Here is a 7,467-nt window from a genome sequence, read left to right on the forward strand (position 1 = left end):
ATATGCCTAGATGGCTGGTGCAGACTTTGCGTGACAGCAAGTTGGATGCCCCTTTGTCTAGTCGCACTCGTTCTGGCTCTCATGGTGCCTCTTATGCGTCAGATTGTTATGCATTGGCTGTTTCTAGTATGTGCGATGAAAGTGAGCCTGTTTCATTTGATGAGGCACAAAGTTCAGAAAATTGGATGGCTGCTATGCAAGCAGAATACGATGCTATTATGAAGAATGGTACATGGTCTTTATGTGACTTGCCTCCTGGCAAGAAGGCCATTGGCACTAAGTGGGTATACAAATTGAAGCGAAAGCCTGATGGCACAGTGGATCGCCATAAGGCTAGGCTTGTTGCAAAAGGTTATGCTCAAGAGAAGGGCATTGATTTTGATGAGACTTTTGCTCCCACATGTCGTATGACCACTGTTCGTAGCATCTGTGCATTAGCAGCTCATAATGGTTGGAATGTACATCAGCTGGACATAAAGACTGCGTTCTTAAATGGAGATTTGCATGAGGAGGTGTATGTATCGCAGCCTCGTGGTTTTGTTCAAAGAGGGCAGGAAAACAAAGTGTGCAGGTTAAAAAAGGCTTTATATGGTTTAAAGCAAGCTCCACGAGCTTGGTATGAAAAAATACATGCATATTTGACTGCACATGGGTTTCAGAATAGTCCAACAGAAAGCACTTTGTATGTTAAACGTGTGGATGGTGTACATCTAATCATTGCTCTCTATGTCGATGACATGCTGCTCACAGGACCAAATGAGAGTCATATTGCTGATTTTAAGGCTGATTTGAATGCCTCTTTTGAGATGTCAGATTTGGGGCATTTGCATCATTATTTGGGGATACAATTTAAGCAGTGTGATGGAGGTATTGCTTTGTGTCAGACAAAGTATATTGAAACATTGTTGCGGAGATTTGGCCTTGAAGACTGCAAGCCTATTGCTACTCCAATGGAGACAGGTTTGAAGTTGAGTCTTCATGATGCTGGAGATCACTTTGATGTCACACTCTATCAGACAGCTGTTGGTTGCCTCATTTATGTATGCATTACGAGGCCAGACATTCAGTTTGCAGTCTCACAGGTGAGCAGATTTATGCATAGCCCAGGCATTAAGCATTGGCAGGCAGTGAAGCGTATCTTTCGCTATTTGAGTGGTACTCGGCATCTTGGGTTGTTTTATCCCAAGGGGGGATCATTGCCACCAGATTTACATGCTTTTTCAGATTCTGACTGGGCTGGTTGTTATGACACACGCGTGTCCACGAGTGGTTTTTGCTTCATGCTTGGAAGCTCATGCATATCATGGTTGAGCAAGAAGCAGCCTACTGTGGCCACTTCTAGTTGTGAAGCTGAGTACAGGGCAGCTTTCACAGCTACGGTTGAGTGTGTGTGGCTCAGACGCCTTATGGCTGATTTGGGTGTTGGGCAGCCATCTGCCACCACCCTCTTCACTGACAGTCAGAGCGCATTGGCAGTTGCGCGGAACCCAGTGTTCCATGCTCGTACGAAGCACATTGAGGTGCACTACCATTATGTCAGGGAGAGACTCTCTGCAGGAGAGATCAGTTTGGCTTATGTGCCAACACAGGATAACCTTGCAGACCTTTTCACAAAGGCTCTGCCTCGTGAGAAGTTCGAAGCTTTTCGCAAAGCTTTGGGCTTACTCCCTTTTGTGGATTCGTCCACATAGCTAGACACTTCCCTATACATGAGTGCTAGCTCTTGTTCACCGCATCACTCCAGGGGGGATTTGTTACCATATTATAGTAGTGATGTGTGTGAACACACTTAGGACCGCCGGGGCACTTTTTCCCTCACTAGGAGGTTTTTTCCCCCGTGCATTGTATATACGCCTATTATCTTCTAGGGCTTGTTATCTTTCATTTTTGGCACTCATAATACACTACTGTGTTGTGCTCAAGCTTCCTCATCTTCTTGAAGTTGTGTGTGCATTCCTGCAACCCTAATTCCAACATACGGGTGGAGTTTGATGAGCATTTTGTTGCTCTCTGGGACAAGGCAACAGGCCAAGTAGTTTGGGAAGGTGGATTTGTGTGAGATTTGGTGTAGAATAGCTCTCTTTTTTGTTTTTGAAAAGAATGCTTTTTGCTTAATTTTTAGATTAATTTGTTATTTTTATGGTTTTTCATGTTCTTAGGGCTTGCACATAGTTTGTATTAGGCTTAGTTTGCATCCATTGCATCAAACAATGCAAGAGAATGCATTTTTTAGTGAATGTTAGCTCTCTTTAGTTTAAACATAGATCTAAGATCATTAATTTTAGTTTAATTGTGTATTTTTTGTTGAAATTATTTGGATTAGAGTGTTAGCAAACATTAGGAGTAGCTTAATCTATTAAAAAACTTCTTAAAACCATTAAAAAAACCCTTGAATTTGACTACTTTCTCTTAATGGACTGGTTTTTGTTATTAAGGGTGATTAATCTTGATCAAGAGGCTAAAATTTTAGAAAATATATTAATTGTGGTCTAAATTGATCGTTTGAGTAGTCGAAATTGGGATTTTTGAGTGTTTTGAGAGCATCTAGATGCATCAAAACACCTAATCACATCAATTTTTTGATCAGTTGGAGAAATTTGCTTAATTTTATCTTAAAAAGGAGACTATAATTAAGAGTCTAATTAATCCTCTAATTTAGATTAATTTATACAATTGTTGATGCACATAGATTAGTTTTTCCTTGCTTTATCGAATGGTGTGCTCAATTGTGTGAATTAATTAGGGATTAGTGGTTAATTAGAGTCCTTGATTAGTGTAAAAGAGGAAAAGATTAGTGAAAGAATTAATCTTAAATTAATCCTTAATTACCTTTTTACATAACTCATTAAGGCTAATGAGCATTCAATGAGAAGATGCTCATGAGTTGTCAATTTGTCCATTTTGGGGGTCATTTGAAGGGTGTAAGGTGTGTCATTAAAGGGTTGACTTTTTTTTATTCCACTTACCTTTTTTGAAAAAATGCCCATATCCCTTTTATTCTAAATTTAAAAAAATATTCCCCTTAAAAAGGAAAAATCGTATTTTCCACTAGACTCCAAAAAATAAAAATAAAAATAAATCAAAATTTAATTTCCACGTGAAGTCCGATTCACGCATGAAAGTGTTTCACGGCGTGAAATAAAAGTTCACTTTCGATTTAAAAAAATTAAAATTTAATTTCCACGTGAAGTCCGGTTCACGCGTGAAAAGTGTTTCATGGCGTGAAACAGCAGTTCACGCAAAAAAAAAAATCAAAATTTAATTTCCACGTGAAGTCCGTTCATGTGTGAAAAGTGTTTCATCATGCCGTGAAACAGCAGTTCACGCGAAAAAAATAAAAATTTAATTTCCACGTGAAGTTCGGTTCACGCGTGAAAAGTGTTTCACGGTGTGAAACAATAGTTCATGTGGAAAAAAAAATAAATCGAAATTTAATATCCACGTGAAGTCCGGTTCATGCGTGAAAAGTGTTTCATGGTGTGAAATAACAGTTCACGCAAAAAAAAAATTAAAATTTCATATCCACGTGAAGTCCGGTTCATGCATGAAGACGTGAAACAACAGTTCACGCGGAAAAAATATATATATACATATATCGAATTTAATTTTTTGTGAAGTCTGACATGAAACACCAGAGTTTCACATGGGAAAAAAAAATCAAAATTTAATATCCACATGAAGTCCGGTTCACATGTGAAAAGTGTTTCACGGCGTGAAACAGCAGTTCACGTGAAAAAAAAAATTCAAAATTTCATATCCACGTGAAGCTTGGTTCACACGTGAAGGCATGAAATAGCAATTCATACAGAAAAAAATATTGAATTTAATTTTTTGTGAAGTCCGACGTGAACACCAGAGTTTCACGTAGGGGGGAAAAAATTCAGATTTTAATATCCACGTGAAGTCCAGTTCACGTGTGAAAAGTGTTTCACGGCGTGAAATAGTAGTTCACGCGAATTTTTTTTTCAAAATTTTATATCCACGTGAAGTCTGGTTCACGCGTAAGGCGTGAAACAGTAGTTCATGTGAAAAAAAGGATATATATATATCGAATTTAATTTTTCGTGAAGTCCGGCGTGAAACATCAGAGTTTCATGTGGGGGGAAAAAAAAACTCTCACCACTGTGGAAAACACTCTTGTTTGGAGACCCGTATCTCCTAAATTATATATTCGATGAAGGCGCTCGAGGGCTCATCGAAAAGCTGACATCGAGCTCTTTGACTTTGGACGGGTCATCCGAAGTAAAAATAGACCATTTTGGCCTCCGACCAACAGCCTCAAAATTCGACCCAAAAATCAAGGCAAAAAATAGCCCAAAAACCACGAAAAATCGCAAAAAACAACGCGAAAACGATGACGAGCCATATTTGGGCTACTTCTTGAGGGTCTAAACGATAAAATCACGGACAACTCAGGGAAACAAAGTTGTAGTACTCGAAAAATACTACAACTCCCTCATACAGAGTTTTTCAAAATTCTTTCTGGATTACTCTTAAAAACGTGCTGCGAGACAGGGAAAAATTTATCGATTTTTTTTTCCGTTTAGAGATAGAGATGGAAAATAGGTTTTAGGACCTCCTCTTCTGCCTTCTCTTCTTCAACCATGGCACTAGTAAGCAAGGCTTGGTCAAATCCTTATGTGTGAGCTTCCCATTGGTCAAATCCTTATGTGTGAGCTTCTCATTGGGGGACGAGTACCTTCCATAGGGAGCATTTCTTAATGCCCTCATACGGGAACCTGCGTTTAGCGCACCACGACTCCGCCTTCTTGCGGCTGAGCGGTGGACACCATTTCCTCCCTCTCGCGCCGCCTAACCTAGACAGCACCGCTGCTTCCACCTGATGACAGCCACCGCCACCGCCTTCTCTTGCGTTGGTGCTGCACCACGTCACCGCCACCCCTTGCTTTTGCTCAGCTCCCTACCTCCACACGGTGGGCTTGCTTAAGCTGAGCTACCATGACCTAGACACCTAACGACGCGCAGCCACCTCCGCCATATTTGCCACAGAGCTGCCTTCTCTCCTGCTTTGCTCGTCTTCTCCCCCCTCCTTGCTGTAGTCGCCACGACAGTCGTTTCCGACAACTACCACCTCCTTGCTTACTTAGCCCACCCCATGCTTAGCTCTGCCCTCCTATCAGAGCGTTGCCATGACGCCGCCACCACCATGCTTGCTTGCAAGCCACAACGGCAGCCTGCTTGCTTAGCTTGTGAACGGTGGGGAGGTTCGTGTTTGGGGTTACTAATTCCCATGATGTGCCTAGGTGACCGTTCCACCTTTACAAAATGGTGTTGTTCAAAGAAAAAACAGGTACATTGGAGAGGTTTCTCGTGCATTGATGGTGGCTGAGAAGAGTATGCCTCACTATTATTAAGTTAACCAGTTGCGAACGACTGTAGTTTATATTATGAATAAAAACCTCACACGGCAGTGCATAGTGTGACTCTAGAGGAGTACATTGGCAAAAAACCAGATTTGTCACACTTGAAAGTGTTTGGATACATTGCATGTGTACACATTCTTGATAAGCGACATAGTAAGTTGGATCCAAAGGCTAAAAAACTAGTATGAACCTGTTGGCTACTTCCTTGCGCAAAGGAAGTAAGATGTTATAACCCTGTTACATGTGAGATGAGGGTGAGTAGGGATATTGTCTTTGATGAGATGAGCAGTTGGTATGCTGTTGTAAAAGACTCAATTGGGGCTGATGCACAAGAGTAGGTGTTTACATGCAGAATACAAAACAACAATCACAGTCATTAAGTGGACTGAGAGAGTCTTCTAAGTAATGGGTCTGTTTTGATAGACCATGGAGTAGCAGGCTACGTTAGAAAATTAGTCCTGCAAGTGCATCATATAACGATAAAGAGAAGATTGATGAGTCTCTTGGTATGCCTAACATTTCAACAGGGCATTTATCTGTTGATGATGGAGAGTAATCTAGTGGCTCAGAGTAGAGAGGAGTTCAAAATTCCAACTATCAGGACATGTGGTGCAAGGAAGGCTAAGGTAGCCACCACAAGGACACCAAGGATAGATCCAGGACCACGCTGGTCTAGTCCAAGGTCAAAAAACTTATTTAGAGATTGACGTATGATGGTTATGTAACTCACCGTTATGCATACACGACAAAGGTTGTATAGGAGGTAAATAAGATATAGGAATTGGTGCCTTTGCCTTAGGGTCAAAATGCTATTAGATGTAAGTGGCTATACAAAGTGAAGCACAACTGAGATGAAAGCATAGCAAGTGCAAGGTGAGATTAGTTACCAAAGGTTGTGCTTAAACCTACGGTATTGATTACAAGGAGACATTCAGTCCCGTTTTACCAAGATGGCAATCGTGAGAGCTGTTATTGCAGCGACTGCATTAAAAGGTTAGGTTTTGCATCAAATGGATGTAAAGAATTTGTCCTTGCGTAGTAAGTTACAAGAAGAAGTAGATTTGGAACAGCCACCTAATTATGAGGATTTAAGTCACCGAGATTATGTATGCAAGCTACGTAAAGCCTTGTATGGCTTGAAGTAGGCACCAAGAACATGGCATGATAAGATTACATAGTATCTTATCTCACCATTGGTATTCATACGACAAAGATTATGTATTTAGGCTACGTAAAGCCTTGTATAGCTTGAAGTAAGCACTAAGAGCATGGCATGATAGCATTGCATAGTATATTATCAGGTGCCATTGGTATTCATATGGAAGATGTTGATCATTCACTCTATGTACGTAAAGCCTTGTATAGCTTGAAGTAAGCACTAAGAGCACGGCATGATAGCATTGCATAGTAGTTTATCACCATTGGTATTCATATGGAAGATGCTGATCATTCACTCTATGTACGAAAGAGTGATAAGGGGATTATGGTCATCTATGTGGATGACTTGATTCTTGGGGGTGACAATGAAGAGGAAATTGAGAATCTCCCTAAGAAGAACTTTGATATGAAGTACTTGGGTGAGCTAAGATAATTTCTTGGCATTGAGGTCATCAAGATGCTGCCTGAGGACATATGGCTGTCATAGAGACACTATGCATTATTAGGACATGTTGTTGTCCAAATATGGTATGGCTAGTTGTAAGCCCATTTATGTACTATTGAATAATAATGGCAAGCTGAGTGTAAACACAAGTGAGATTTTGGAGAATGCCACTATGTACAAGAAGATAGTGGTGGGTAGCTTGATCTACTTGATGGTCACCAGACCAAACATGAACTACATAGTTAGGTTGGAGGGCCAATTTATACAAGTTCCTTGGAAGCCACATTTGGATAGTGTGAGGTGCACACCATGCTACGTGTGACATCCATAGTGGATTATGGCCTCTTCTATGAGGTTGTTATATAGTTGCAGCTGTATGGATACAATGATAATACAAATTGGGCTGGTAGCATCTTGGATATAAGATCTACTAGGGGATTTATGTTTTCCTTTGGGAGTGGTGCTATTACATGGAGCAAC

The sequence above is a fragment of the Cibotium barometz genome, chromosome 52 (assembly GCF_041138505.1).
Source record: "Cibotium barometz isolate CiBa-2024 chromosome 52, ASM4113850v1, whole genome shotgun sequence".
Lineage (NCBI taxonomy): Eukaryota > Viridiplantae > Streptophyta > Polypodiopsida > Cyatheales > Cibotiaceae > Cibotium > Cibotium barometz.